Source organism: Oncorhynchus masou, chromosome 18, assembly GCF_036934945.1.
Source record: "Oncorhynchus masou masou isolate Uvic2021 chromosome 18, UVic_Omas_1.1, whole genome shotgun sequence".
In the NCBI taxonomy this organism is placed as follows: domain Eukaryota; kingdom Metazoa; phylum Chordata; class Actinopteri; order Salmoniformes; family Salmonidae; genus Oncorhynchus; species Oncorhynchus masou.
Window position 1 is genome coordinate 21,898,016 of NC_088229.1, and position 16,084 is coordinate 21,914,099.

Below are 16,084 nucleotides of genomic sequence, written 5' to 3' on the forward strand. Positions count from 1 at the left end.
ACCAAATCACCCAAGAATGAGAGTGTATATGTATATATGTTTATATATATATATATGTATATATATATGAATATATATATATATATATATATATATATATATATATATATATGTATATATATATATATATATATATATATATATATATATATGTATATATGTGTATATATGTATGTATATATATATATGTGTATATATGTGTATATATATGTGTATGTGTATATATGTGTATATATATATATGTGTGTAACGGATGTGAAACGGCTAGCTTAGTTAGCGGTGTGCGCTAAATAGCATTTCAATCGGTGACGTCACTTGCTCTGAGACCTTGAAGTTGTAGTTCCCCTTGCTCTGCAAGGGCCGCGGCTTTTGTGGAGCGATGGGTAACGACGCTTCGAGGGTGACTGTTGTTGATGTGTGCAGAGGGTCCCTGGTTCGCACCCGGGTATTGGCGAGGGGACGGTTTAACATTATACTGTTACATTGATGCTGTTGACCCGGATCACTGGTTGCTGCGGCACAAGGGGGGTGAGTGGACGGTTTAAAATTATACTGTTATATATATATATATATATATACATATATATATATATATGTATATATATATTTAAAAAAAATGTATATATATAATGTATAATATATGCATATATTTTTTCTCTCTGTGTCCCTTCTTTCTCTGTCTCTTACACACACACACACACACACACACACACACACACACACACACACACACACACACACACACACACACACACACACACACACATGCAAGACCTTTATAAACCTGGCACTGGGATCTTTAAAAAAAATGACAGTTAGGTAATCCTGTATTACTAAAAATATAATGGAACAGAGGTCCTTCAGAGGGCTATTTTCTGCCATAGTCTGACGCTTCATTTAAGTATTCAAGTTTCATTATTCTGAAGAAAATGCACAGAGGGAGCCATGAGAGTTGGCAATATGACCAATAGTGACATATTACTGTAGGCCTAGTTTGGTGAAGACGAGACCCGTCTCATCAGCATTGCGTCCTGCAATTAAACTTGCTAATAGCGCAGTACGCGCCATATATACAGTATACGAATCATACTATACGTATTTTTGTGCACTTCCAATACTTAGGCCCGTAATATACAATGGTCTAATGGTTTAGTTACTTTAGACCATTAGACCATGAATCGGCTTGAGGAACGTCCCTTCACCGCGGAGATTTGGGGAAATGCTTGAGAAGTGGAGTTACAGCAAACCAGTAGCATCAGCTATAGGCTATAATATTAAACCAATTTAAAAAAAGAGTTTAACGGTTGGTAAAGAGTTTAACGGCTGATAAATGCAGTTAAAAAGACAACATAAAATGTTCGTTAAATTTATCATTACAGACAATAAATCAAAACGTTTGGAAAAATATACATTTTAAATTGCCTTGAGTCTAGGCTACATGTCTATAACGATTGTGCAGCATACCTTGCGCGTCGCCACGGGAGCGCTCCTGAGCACCACGCGCGCTCAGGACAGTTCACAGATTTGCAAGGAGTCCATATCTTCGTTTATCTGTGCCACCACTAGTGCGAAGTTACCGCCTCTGTAGTTGAAAATCGTTTTCTAAATGCACTTTATTTTCATCATAGGGGATTTTAGAAATTAGCAGAGGATTATTTTATTGGTTTCCCTGAACCGTCGCGACACAGGCAAGCGGAAACTCCTTATACCGATAAAGTATGTATATTGGAGACGTGTGAACTATTTTACGTTTATATTATTTTTCAGCTAACAATTTTCTGAAAGAAACTGGACTGTCGAAAGATTTGTAGAGGACTCGATCGAGTAGGCAATTATCCGTTACGGATGCGTGACGTTGATCGCAGTGCGGTGATATTACAAGGAACACGGGCAAAGCTGTAGCCTAAAAGGCAACCTCAAGCTGTTGGATGTGGTCTGTACAGGGCAGGGGTGAGGACTTGGACCTCAACAATGAAATGAATCAGTCGTCCAACGTCTTCATTTTCTTTTTCCAAAGACACATCTAGTCATGGGGTGAAGAGGATGAGGTAGAGACTGCGGGGATAGTCTATATGGGAGGGAACATGGAATTTTCTCTATTATATCATCTTTGACAAAAACTGCTTATTAGTGGGAGACCATTACAAGGCATTTTGCCTGACCCCTTTCCCCTTTCCCTTTTTAGCAGGAGAGACAGACAACGTTTAGTGATCATTAATACTTTAGGAAATAATCTATGTAATTGCACCACAACACTTGGCTGTTGAGATCATAACACATCTCGACTGAAGTTAACAAAGAGAACACGGGTTTATGACAAGTGCCACTGGTGTATATTCTCTTTATTTGACTGATCTTTTATTACACAGTAACCCCCTATGTTTGCCTCTCTATAAGAGAGAATAATATTGAATTGTCAAGATGGCTACGGTGCATTTATTGTTTCAGATTTCAACTATACCTCTCTGTCTCTTGTTTCTCTACCTTGATCCATCTCTCTTTTATGGTTTGATTTTGGTTGATAATTTGGAATAATGACACCTGACGCCCAAAGCCCTGGATTTCAACCCTCCACCATCCTTCAAGATGCTGAATTTAAAGACACTAAGTATTCAGCTAACCCCACTCAGTTGTACCACTTACTTGTTTTTCAACTTTGCACCGTTGTCTTGGTTTAGCCATCTCTTATGGACCTAGAACAATTGCAGCCAACCCCATCTTGCATTGCGATATTTGATATGTAATAATTAGAGAAACTGTCGACACACTCTGTTGTGTCCCTTGACCTCTCTGAATCTCTGAAAGGCTTTTTGCGTAAAGTAGAAAGGGACAAAAACAATCTCCAAGTTCATCTTCCTCCAGCCCCCCTGTCCGTCCTCCCCTCTCCCCCCCCACTCATCAGGGCTGGTGGGGGGGTGGGATCTGGAGCTCCAGGGTCGTAGCGGCGGAGGTGGTGGTACCCTGGAGCCTCCCTGGAGCAAGGCCTCCCACCATGGAGACCAGCCCCGAGAGCCCCAACCGTGCCGTGGAGTACCTCCTGGAGCTCAACAACATCATCGAGAGCCAGGCCAAGCTCCTGGAGACACAGCGGCGGCGCATCGAGGAGCTGGAAGGCCAGCTGGACCGAGTCAGCCAGGAGAACCAGGACCTGAGGCTGGAAAGACCCATTCCTCCACGAGCCCCAGAGCTCCCCGAACAGAACCATAGCAACACCAACCACAGATCAGAGAAGCCCCCCTCCCTGCCCATCCACCCTGGCAGCAGTAGTGGAGGTAATGGCAGCACCATCAGCCCTGTTGCCGCCCCGTCCCCTGCGGTGGTGGTGCCCCCTGCAGGGCCAAGCCGGGAGAGACGTGCCCACACCAGGCTGACCCGGGGCATGTCCTGTGGCTCGAACCCAGCCGAGAGGGAGCAGCGGGAGAGACTGGAACACACAGACAGCTCTGATACCAACAGCTCCACCATCCGCAGAAAGTGAGTTATGCTACAATGTGTCTCTGGTTCTCTCTCGTATAATTCCCATGTTTTCTCCACAGTTTCTTTCCATGGCCCATGGAAGCATGGGTTGCTTCACTTGCTTGATGGCTATGGTGTTATGACCCTATTCCCTGACTGAAGTAAAACATTGTCACTAGTTGTCACAGTTTCTTGATGGTAGTTCCCAACATGCCCAAATGATTTATGCCCAAAATGTCCCCTGTTGCTGATCTTACTTAATTTTGTTTGAATTCAACGAGTTGACATGCTGTTCATTTAATTGTGATCGCAGTTATATAACTCCTCTGTGTATCTCAGTAAGTGACAGCACCACAGTTATATAACTCCTCTGTGTATCTCAGTGAGTGACAGCACCACAGTTATATAACTCCTCTGTGTATCTCAGTGAGTGACAGCACCACAGTTATATAACTCCCTCTGTGTATTCTCAGTGAGTGACAGCACCACAGTTATATAACTCCTCTGTGTATCTCAGTGAGTGACAGCACCACAGTTATATAACTCCTCTGTGTATCTCAGTAAGTGACAGCACCACAGTTATATAACTCCTCTGTGTATTTCAGTGAGTGACAGCACCACAGTTATATAACTCCTCTGTGTATCTCAGTGAGTGACAGCACCACAGTTATATAACTCCTCTGTGTATCTCAGTGAGTGACAGCACCACAGTTATATAACTCCTCTGTGTATCTCAGTGAGTGACAGCACCACAGTTATATAACTCCTCTGTGTATCTCAGTGAGTGACAGCACCATTGAGTAAAACCAGAGGGATATTTTTCCTCCTGATCACACGAGTTTGAGGGGAAGTGATGTGCTCACTGTGTAAAGACCGCAACACAGATAGGTAGCTACTGTACTGAATGGGTGAGTGTGTGACACACTGGGATTATTAGATATTGATGAATCTGCTTGGAGCTTTGTTTTAAGGATCCTGAGTGTATTTATGTGGATAGGGTTTCATTTACACAGACTGGCTATTACTGTAATTCCGTCTAAATTTTAGTTCAGTGAGTGAAATGTATAGGCACTGCACTGTGTGGGCTGTTCATGTGTTCCTCTTTCTGTGGGTGTTCCATTGTATGAGTGTGCTGATTTTGTTAGTGGGGTCGTGTGAAGGAGGGATTTTGATGCATTGTGTGTAGGAGTGAGATATGTACAGTATTGTGCAGAGGACGGCAGTGTGCAGTGTGTGTGTGTGTGTGTGTGTTTTTGCCTGTCAGAAAAATATAGCTGGACGCCCACGTCTGCTCAGAAATACACTTTTGTTATGTCTTGTGGGTTTCATAACCACATCTTTATAACAATTAAATAATGATGAGAAGGGAGACAGGAATTAGCTCAACCATTTATCTGAACAAACCCTTCTCAGTGTACAACTCCCATGATGCTCTGCGTGGGTTTCATACACCACATCCTGTCCCCACCTATTTAAAAACAATTATGAACAAGTCCAAGTGTCTTGGTGCCCACCTATCACTCGTAGTGTAATGGCGGTCAACCTGGCTCTCAATAACAGTAGCTAGATTTCCATCCAATTGGTGACAGATTTTCACACAAATATTCTAAAACCCACATAAAAACTAAATTTCCCACCAGTGATGTTTGCATCAAATTGACTCAAAAAAGCTGTACGTGATGATGCAGTGCACATAAAAATGTTTTTTCGTGGTTAAATTTCCATGTACCAAATAAAAAATACACTCTGGTTTTCTTACAAAAAAAATTATGTTATGTAGCGAGTGTTCCCACTCTGGTATTGGCACGTGTGCTCTAGCCAACAACTCGCAGATACAGTGTGGATAGGCCAGCCTACATGATAAGATTATAATGGACAAAAGAGCAAGATTATTTTTATTTGTCAAATGGCAGCCAATCATCGATGATCATGTCACCAGAATAAGAACCTCGATATTTATTGGAAAGGAGCATCAATTGAGCTCATCACCTTGCACTTTCACCACCCTCTGAAGATCAACATCATTTATTTAATATGTAGCCAACTAGGCATAGTGGGAGGATCACTCAACATGTTATCGCGTGAGGTGTGACTCCAAGTTTATTTCAATATGATGGTTATTATATCAATATTTGCGCATAAAAGCATTTCCACTGACATTTCTCACAAAATACATTTTACCAACACAAAATATCCTCCTTGTCTAGCGTATTTTGTTTTGTCGACATTTGGAAAGGCCTGATGGAAAGTTTCATGACATTTCTTATTCAACATGTACTTTACTCGCATGAAATGATTGGATGGAAACATGGTTACTGTCTTTAGACTGTGGCGTAAGACACGTGTAGGCATGTGAATAGCCTGTGTTACAGTCTCATCACACACTTGTATGGGTGTGCCTGAGTCAGTGTCCTGAGAATGTGACTGTGAGCCCTTAGGTGATGCCTGCTGGGTCAGAGTGTCACCCAGTAACAGTTCTGGGCCACCCACGACTGGTGATTCTATCGGTGTTGCTTTACGCGCCAGTAACTGATCTATGTGCCTTTTCCAGATGACATCCTCAGCAGGCTTGACAATGTAGGACACAAGACCAGTCTGAGCAATGACTGCAGCAGAAACCTACTTTGGTCCTTTGAGGTAGATCCTAGCTAAGACAGTTTCTCCAGGATTGAAAACTCTGTTCTTTGCTCTCAGTACACAACATTTGATTTAACCTTCCTGTTGACATCGCACTCCTTTGCGTTCAGAGGTTTGAGTAGGTCAAAGCTTGTGTATAACTCTCTCTTCATGAGTAGCGATGAAAGCAATGCTTTGGTGGTTGCATGAAGCTTGTTCCTATAGGGTAGAAGGAAGCTGTGTAAGCATTGGTCAGTTGTCGCCTACAAGATGGAGTAACAAGCTGAACTGACTTCTCCAAGATTCTCGATTGTCTTCTCAGCAGTAGTAGACCTCATGATGGCAATCTCTGGCCACTTGCTATGAGCATCCACGACCACGAGAAAGATTCTGTCTTCAAATGGACCTGCGAAGTCGACGTGTATGTGCTGCCATGCCTGCTCCAGGCCAATCCCACAGACGAAAAGGTGCAAGTTGCGGTACGTTGAGAACCTTCTGATTTGAGGAACATGTCTCTCCTCAATGCTTCCATCCAACCCAGGCCACCAGAAGTAACTTCGTGTGATTTCCTTAATGCAAACCATTCCACAATTCTAGCTGTTGCAACACACTGGTGTCCTCAGCTAAGGCAGAATGATTACTCTCCTCCCCCATGGCAGACAACCAGACAACCCAGCGGCTCTATCTTTGATGATGATGTCCATCACTTCAGATAACATCAGGTTGTTTCTGGTGTTTTTTCTGCACTTGTGTTGAAGGGACTGGTGCGTTTTCCACTTGTCTGAAGTAGAAGATGTCCACCAGGCATGACTCTGTCTTGACCCACAGGTAGTGGTAACCTGGAAAGTCCACCTGCATTGCAGTGCAGTTCTGACTTGTGGTACTTGATGTCATATATGCGGTCCAAATGTGCTCGTCAGCAAATGATGAGCTGTAAGGAGGGTGAACTTCCTCCCATACTGATACTAGTGAAAAATACTCACTCAAAATATGATGCCGAGGGCTGCTCGTTATATCTGTGTGTAGTTACTTTCTGCTTTGTTCAATGTCCTTGATGCGAAAGCGATCGGCTACTCTTTACCTGAAGGCATTGTCGTGTCTTTGGCTATGCCGGATTAAGTGATTTGACATGCTATTTTATAAAATAATTTCTCCGTAATTAATATTACCTGATTGAGCTAATCATGTAAATATTAATCGTCACCTTAATTCAGTCTCATCTGAAAGTTGTAAATTCTTGGTTATCTGCACGAACCCTGGCTAACAAGTTGAATCAGCAATACAAAAATGCAATACAGTATTTTATGCATTCTAAATTACCGCCCACTTGGAAAAGGAAAATGCAATAAATATTTACTCTGAGCTGCGCTTCACTAGGTTGGTGGTAGATGGAAGGCCATGTTGCCAAACCGAGTCCTTTGTCCTTTGTCTCTGGTGGTCAATTGCATACGTTGTAGTAATGTAGTTGTGTGATAGAGGGGATACTCTGTCTGTTCCTTCCTAACCCTCATTTGCAGCTGCTGTTGCTAACTCAATGGCTAGGAGGTATCACTTCTGTAGTGAATAAAGGTTCAAAGTTCATACCATTTGCAACCAAAGCTCACGCTGATGTTGGCTTCGTTCTGTAGTTATTATCTGAACCATTCTGACATCGGACCGTCATCCTCACATCCTCGGAACAGGAGGTTACATTTTCGTCAAGGGCTTATATAGTGGAGGGAGAAAAGGGGTGTCTTTCATAGTTTGCAATCTATGTATCTTCACGTGGGCAGGCCACTGAGTCGGGCCTAATTCACTCATGAAACCCAATTCTCACATTTTAGAAATTAAAATCACATTTCATCCCATCACAAATAATTTCATATTCAAACATTTAAATTGAACAACAATTCCATGTGAATCCGATAACTCTGATGTGTAGACTTTACATTGTAGAGTTTGTTATTTTATCATTGATGAGAATGTCTCAGATGACAACCGAACTGACATCATATTCAAGTACCACTGCATATGTTCAATTGGTCAGATTACCAGAATATAGTTGTTAATCAAGGGTTTTGCAAATGTAACATCAGTAGGGTAGAGAGAGGAAAAAGGGGGGAAGAGGTATTTATAACTGTCATAAACCAACCCCAGGCCAACGTCATGACAGCATGATATAGGACACTATTGCGCCCATACTGTTTGTTGCATGTGTTGCACTCCGAAGCTTTACGTTGTGTTGTTTATTGTTTTTTTGGTGGAACGTTTAATAAAGAAAATGTACGCCAACCATGCTGCACCTTGGTCCGGTCATTCCACCACTAACGACGGACATGGACCAAGCAGCATGGCCAGGAGGAGTGGACATGGGAGGACATCCTAGACGGCAAAGGATCCTGGATGTGGGAGGAGATCCTGGCCGGAAGGGATCGCCTACCATGGGGACAGGTGGAATCAGCGAGGGAGGAACTGTGACGAGACCAGGACTCACGGCAACGACGGAAGCCCGAGAGGCAGCTCCAAAAAATGTTTTTGGGGTAGCACACGGGGAGATTGGCGGAGTCAGGGTTTAGACTTGAGCCAGCATGTGATCGGTCAGGCACCGTGTTATGCGGTGATGCGCACTGGGTCTCCAGTGAGCATCACAGGCCGGTGCGCACAGTGTCAGCGCCTCACATTTGCCGGGCGGAAGTGGGCATCAGGCCAGGATGGGTTGTGCCAGCTCAACGCTCGAGACCTCCAGTGTGCCTCCATGGCCCAGTGTATCCGGTGCCTGCTCCACGCACCAAGCTCCCAGTGCGTCTCCACAGTCCGGTGAGACCTGTTCCGGTTCCATGTACCAGGCCTCCAGTATGTTTGCCCCAGCCTGGTAAGCCCTGTGGCAGCTCCACGTACCAGGCTTCCAGTACGTCTCCTCAGTCCAGTGATGATCCATGGCACGAGGCCTGCAGTGATGATCCAGGGAAAGGAGCTTCCAGCGACGGTCCCCAGTCTGGAGCCTCCAGCGACGGTCCCCAGTCCGGAGCCTCCAGCGACGGTCCGCAGTCCGGAGCCTCCAGCGACGGTCCCCAGTCCGGAGCCTCCAGCGACGGTCCGCAGTCCGGAGCCTCCAGCGACGGTCCGCAGTCCGGAGCCTCCAGCGACGGTCCCCAGTCCGGAGCCTCCAGCGACGGCCCCCAGTCCGGAGCCTCCAGCGACGGTCCCCAGTCCGGAGCCTCCAGCGACGGTCCCCAGTCCGGAGCCTCCAACGACGGCCCCCAGTCCGGAGCCTCCAGTGGCGGTCCGCAGTCCGAAGCCTCCGGCGATGAGGGCGTTGGGTGGGCAATGACAGGTCCAAGTGCGTCAGTGCCTCAGATATCAGGAGTGTTTCCTTGGTTTTCAGAAACGCTTCCTTGCATTGTCCTGTCCATTTCCATGGTTTGTCCTGACAAAGCAACTGATTCAGCAGCTTCAGCTTTACATTTACATTTACATTTAAGTCATTTAGCAGACGCTCTTATCCAGAGCGACTTACAAATTGGTGAATTCATCTTCTGACATCAGTGGAATAGCCACTTTACAATAGTGCATCTAAATCATTTAAGGGGGTGGGGGGGTGAGAAGGATTGCTTTATCCTATCCTAGGTATTCCTTGAAGAGGTGGGGTTTCAGGTGTCTCCGGAAGGTGGTGATTGACTCCGCTGTCCTGGCGTCGTGAGGGAGTTTGTTCCACCATTGGGGGGCCAGAGCAGCAAACAGTTTTGACTGGGCTGAGCGGGAACTGTACTTCCTCAGTGGTAGGGAGGCGAGCAGGCCAGAGGTGGATGAACGCAGTGCCCTTGTTTGGGTGTAGGGCCTGATCAGAGCCTGGAGGTACTGCGGTGCCGTTCCCCTCACAGCTCCGTAGGCAAGCACCATGGTCTTGTAGCGGATGCGAGCTTCAACTGGAAGCCAGTGGAGAGAGCGGAGGAGCGGGGTGACGTGAGAGAACTTGGGAAGGTTGAACACCAGACGGGCTGCGGCGTTCTGGATGAGTTGTAGGGGTTTAATGGCACAGGCAGGGAGCCCAGCCAACAGCGAGTTGCAGTAATCCAGACGGGAGATGACAAGTGCCTGGATTAGGACCTGCGCCGCTTCCTGTGTGAGGCAGGGGCGTACTCTGCGGATGTTGTAGAGCATGAACCTACAGGAACGGGCCACCGCCTTGATGTTAGTTGAGAACGACAGGGTGTTGTCCAGGATCACGCCAAGGTTCTTAGCGCTCTGGGAGGAGGAAACAATGGAGTTGTCAACCGGGATGGCGAGATCATGGAACGGGCAGTCCTTCCCCGGGAGGAAGAGCAGCTCCGTCTTGCCGAGGTTCAGCTTGAGGTGGTGATCCGTCATCCACACTGATATGTCTGCCAGACATGCAGAGATGCGATTCGCCACCTGGTCATCAGAAGGGGGAAAGGAGAAGATTAATTGTGTGTCGTCTGCATAGCAATGATAGGAGAGACCATGTGAGGTTATGACAGAGCCAAGTGACTTGGTGTATAGCGAGAATAGGAGAGGCCTAGAACAGGAGACAGATTCTCGCCACGCCACCTGGTAGGAGCGACCTGTCAGGTAGGACGCAATCCAAGCGTGGGCCGCACCGGAGATGCCCAACTCGGAGAGGGTGGAGAGGAGGATCTGATGGTTCACAGTGTCGAAGGCAGCCGATAGGTCTAGAAGGATGAGAGCAGAGGAGAGAGAGTTAGCTTTAGCAGTGCGGAGCGCCTCCGTGATACAGAGAAGAGCAGTCTCAGTTGAATGACTAGTCTTGAAACCTGACTGATTTGGATCAAGAAGGTCATTCTGAGAGAGATAGCGGGAGAGCTGGCCAAGGACGGCACGTTCAAGAGTTTTGGAGAGAAAAGAAAGAAGGGATACTGGTCTGTAGTTGTTGACATCGGAGGGATCGAGTGTAGGTTTTTTCAGAAGGGGTGCAACTCTCGCTCTCTTGAAGACGGAAGGGACGTAGCCAGCGGTCAGGGATGAGTTGATGAGCGAGGTGAGGTAAGGGAGAAGGTCTCCGGAAATGGTCTGGAGAAGAGAGGAGGGGATAGGGTCAGCGGGCAGGTTGTTGGGCGGCCGGCCGTCACAAGAAGCGAGATTTCATCTGGAGAGAGAGGGGAGAAAGAGGTCAGAGCACAGGGTAGGGCAGTGTGAGCAGAACCAGCGGTGTCGTTTGACTTAGCAAACGAGGATCGGATGTCGTCGACCTTCTTTTCAAAATGGTTGACGAAGTCATCTGCAGAGAGGGAGGAGGGGGGGGGGAGGAGGATTCAGAAGGGACGAGAAGGTGGCAAAGAGCTTCCTAGGGTTAGAGGCAGATGCTTGGAATTTAGAGTGGAAGAAAGTGGCTTTAGCAGCAGAGACAGAGGAGGAAAATGTAGAGAGGAGGGAGTGAAAGGATGCCAGGTCCGCAGGGAGGCGAGTTTTCCTCCATTTCCGCTCGGCTGCCCGGAGCACTGTTCTGTGAGCTCGCAATGAGTCGTCGAGCCACGGAGCGGGAGGGGAGGGCCGAGCCGGCCTGGAGGATAGGGGACATAGAGAGTCAAAGGATGCAGAAAGGGAAGAGAGGAGGGTTGAGGAGGCAGAATCAGGAGATAGGTTGGAGAAGGTATGAGCAGAGGGAAGAGATGATAGGATGGAAGAGGAGTGAGTAGCGGGGGAGAGAGAGCGAAGGTTGGGACGGCGCGATACCATCCGAGTAGGGGCAGTGTGGGAAGTGTTGGATGAGAGCGAGAGGGAAAAGGATACAAGGTAGTGGTCGGAGACTTGGAGGGGAGTTGCAATGAGGTTAGTGGAAGAACAGCATCTAGTAAAGATGAGGTCGAGCGTATTGCCTGCCTTGTGAGTAGGGGGAAGGTGAGAGGGTGAGGTCAAAGAGGAGAGGAGTGGAAAGAAGGAGGCAGAGAGGAATGAGTCAAAGGTAGACGTGGGGAGGTTAAAGTCACCCAGGACTGTGAGAGGTGAGCCGTCCTCAGGAAAGGAGCTTATCAAGGCATCAAGCTCATTGATGAACTCTCCGAGGGAACCTGGAGGGTGATAAATGATAAGGATGTTAAGCTTGAAAGGGCTGGTAACTGTGACAGCATGGAATTCAAAGGAGGCGATAGACAGATGGGTAAGGGGAGAGAGAGAGAATGACCACTTGGGAGAGATGAGGATCCCGGTGCCACCACCCCGCTGACCAGAAGCTCTCGGGGTGTGCGAGAACACGTGGGCGGACGAAGAGAGAGCAGTAGGAGTAGCAGTGTTGTCTGTGGTGATCCATGTTTCCGTCAGTGCCAAGAAGTCGAGGGACTGGAGGGAGGCATAGGCTGAGATGAACTCTGCCTTGTTGGCCGCAGATCGGCAGTTCCAGAGGCTACCGGAGAAACTCCACGTGGGTCGTGCGCTGGGACCACCCGCGGCCACGCGGTGTGGAGCGTTTGTATGGTCTGTGCAGAGAGGAGAGAACAGGGATAGATAGACACATAGTTGACAGGCTACAGAAGAGGCTACGCTAATGCAAAGGAGATTGGAATGACAAGTGGACTACACTTATCGAATGTTCAGAACGTTAAGCTTACGTAGCAAGAATCTTATTGACTAAAATGATTGAAATGATACAGTACTGCTGGAGTAGGCTAGCTGGCAGTGGCTACGTTGTTGACACTACACTAATCAAGTCGTTCCGTCGAGTGTAATAGTTTCTACAGTGCTGCTATTCGGGGGCTAGCTGGCTAGCTAGCAGTGTTGATTACGTAACGTTACGTTAAAAGAACGACAATAGCTGGCTAGCTAACCTAGAAAATCGCTCCAGACTACACAATTGTCTTAGATACAAAGACGGCTATGTAGCTAGCTAGCTACGATCAAACAAATCAAACCGTTGGACTGTAATGAAGTGAAATGAAAATGTGATACTACCTGTGGAGCGAGGCGGAATGTTGACCGGGTTGTTGAAGTTCAATTCGGAAGACGTTGGCTAGCTGTTGGCTAGCTAGCTAGCAGTGACTCCTACGTTAAGGACGTCAAATAGTTGGCTAGCTAACCTCGGTAAATTAAGATAATCACTCTAAGTCTACACACTCTAAACTACACAATTACCTTGGATACGAAGACAGCAAAGACAACTATGTAGCTAGCTAACACTACACTAATCGAGTTGCTAACCTCAGCATAAAGCGTCCATAGTAATTCAGTAACCCCAGGAAAGAACACAGTTGGCTGACGTTCTGTAGCACTGGGGCATCCAAGAGAGTCTTGACCTTGAAGGCATGTAGCATCAAGGACGTGTCCAAGGTATTCAACCGATGAAGAATGCCCATTTGTCCTTACGAACTCACAGTCCATAGTCCATCAATCTCTGTAAGGTTGAGTCCAAATTCTGTAGAATGTCCTCTTTCGTTCTTTCCAGTAACGAGGATGTCATCCAGGTAGAATTGTACTCCAGGCAATCCACTCAAGATCATCGCCCTTTGGAACAGCGCTGGCGCACTTCTGATTCCAAACGGTAGATGACAGTACCTGAAGACCCTCTTCTGTATCACTATGTTTTTTTATTTTTTATTTCACCTTTATTTAACCAGGTAGGCTAGTTGAGAACACGTTCTCATTTGCAACTGCGACCTGGCCAAGATAAAGCATATCAGTGTGAACAGACAACACAGAGTTACACATGGAGTAAACAATTAACAAGTCAATAACACAGTAGAAAAAAAGAGAGTCTATATACATTGTGTGCAAAAGGCATGAGGAGGTAGGCGAGTAATTACAATTTTGCAGATTAACACTGGAGTGATAAATGATCAGATGGTCATGTACAGGTAGAGAAATTGGTGTGCAAAAGAGCAGAAAAATAAATAAATATAAACAGTATGGGGATGAGGTAGGTAAAATTGGGTGGGCTATTTACCGATAGATTATGTACAGCTGCAGCGATCAGTTAGCTGCTCAGATAGCAGATGTTTGAAGTTAGTGAGGGAGATAAAAGTCTCCAACTTCAGTGATTTTTGCAATTCGTTCCAGTCACAGGCAGCAGAGAACTGGAACAAAAGGTGGCCAAATGAGGTGTTGGCTTTAAGGATGATCAGTGAGATACACCTGCTGGAGCGCGTGCTACTGGTGGGTGTTGCAATTGTTCAGCATCTCCTTTGACTTTTCATCCACATGCATCTGCAGGTAGGGTTGGCAGAGGTTGATTTAGCTGAATTTTGACCTTCAGCAAAACCCGCGAAAAGGTCATTGGTGTGTGGTAACGGTTAACTGTGACTTTAAAGTCTCCACATATCCTGATTCCACCATCCTTCTTAAGGACTGGTACTATGGGTGTTACCCATTCACTCACACTGACAGGCTCCAGTACTTTGTGCTTGACTAAAGCGTCCAAGTCAGTTACATGACATAGAGTGGCAGCTTGTCAGTTTGTCTGTTTAACTGAACTGTGACCTCAGTGAGGTCTCTTACGGCGACAGATTCACCTGTGTAAGTCTTTAACATGATGTGTGCTAGCTGAAGTGGAAGGTGTTTCAGTGTCTTTTTGTAGACTGTGTCTGACACATCTCCATATGCACCGGCTACCCATTTAGTAAGAGAGAGACATAGTAGCCGTGTGGCCCCACAGCAACAGTCAGAATATTCCGTGTGACTTCCTCGTCTGATGAGTCACTCACCTCTCTGTTCTCTTTCTCAAAAGCGTGAACATGTCTCCGACGTTTTCTCTGAGCTCTTTTTGTTTCTGCAGGCTTGTTCAAGGTGGCCCTTTTACCGCAGCCTCAGCAATCCATGACCAACATGTAGACAGAAGCCTGATGTCCCGCTTTGCCACAGCGGAAGCATGTGCCTTGATTTCCCTTTCTCTGATTTTCAATTGCAACTCTGTGCACTTTCTCTGATGAACTAAACTGCTGAGCCTCATTGGCAGCTAGTTCCATGGACACACTGACTTCAATGGCCCTTGCCAAGTAGGCTACCGGGCTACTTGGAAAAAGCCATGGGATTGTTTTTTAATACCGTCAAAACAATTTATTTTCAATAAATGTGAATATTTGTAGCTACTTTTTAAGTTAATACGTTAGGAGATAAATCAGATTGTGTTCTTCATTTCACCTGTCACATTATTTTACATTATGAAGCTTACCATAGTTCCCCAGAACAGTTGAGCCAGTCATGTGTTTGTTTTAAATAGCACAATGGGGGAGTCTCTGTTGCGCGGCGCACATGAGGTGATGAAGTTATGTTTGCCATCAGATATCTTATAATGGCTTTCTGCCAGAAGTCAAAGAGCTCTGGATGAGTTATCTGTACTGTACAGTTGCCATTTTTGCCCTGTGCTTCCTACTAGTTTTTTTCTTCACTGTTCTTCTCCCATCTGCTCCATGTACACATTCTGCTCTTCCTTCTGAAAAGAATGCATCACAACTTTGTTCATTTGCACAATTTCTCTTGTTCACACACTCACCAAAAATGACATTCGGTAACTATTAGCTATGCTTGTATAACTGAGGTGGATTTGCCAGCATCGTTAGCATTTAGTTAACAGCGTCTATGTGATTTCGCTATTAGTTTGTGCTAATTTTGTTAGAATTCTTGTGTTTTAGCGCCCCCTTATGTGCTATGCCGGTAATACCATATATCCCGGAATGAGAGAAGGACAGTATGACGATATGAAAATCTGGATACCGCCTAAGCCTATTGCCAAGATCAGATTACTTTCAGTCAGTTGTATCTTTTGTGTAGCTTCATTCCGTAGCATTCAGTACATCATTAAACTTAAAGTACTCTGATAGTTTATTTAATGCAGCAGCAAACATTGTCACTGATTCTCCCTCTTCCTAATTTATCCTGTGGAATCTAAACAGCAGGGGCGGCAGGGTAGCCTAGTGGTTAGAGCGTTGGACTAGTAACTGAAAGTTTGCAAGTTCAAATCTCCGAGCTGACAAGGTACAAATCTGTCATTCTGCCCCTGAACAGGCAGTTAACCCAGTTAACCCCCCGTTCCTCAGCTGTCATTGAAAATAAGAATTTGTTCTTAACT

General features: G+C 46.0%; 1 pseudogene; it reads left to right on the top strand.

Annotated features, from left to right (window-relative positions):
* The first annotated feature begins 1,495 nt into the window (after positions 1-1,495).
* The window catches only part of LOC135504218 (IQ motif and SEC7 domain-containing protein 1-like), a 69,079-nt pseudogene continuing 54,490 nt past the window's right edge, over positions 1,496-16,084 (top strand).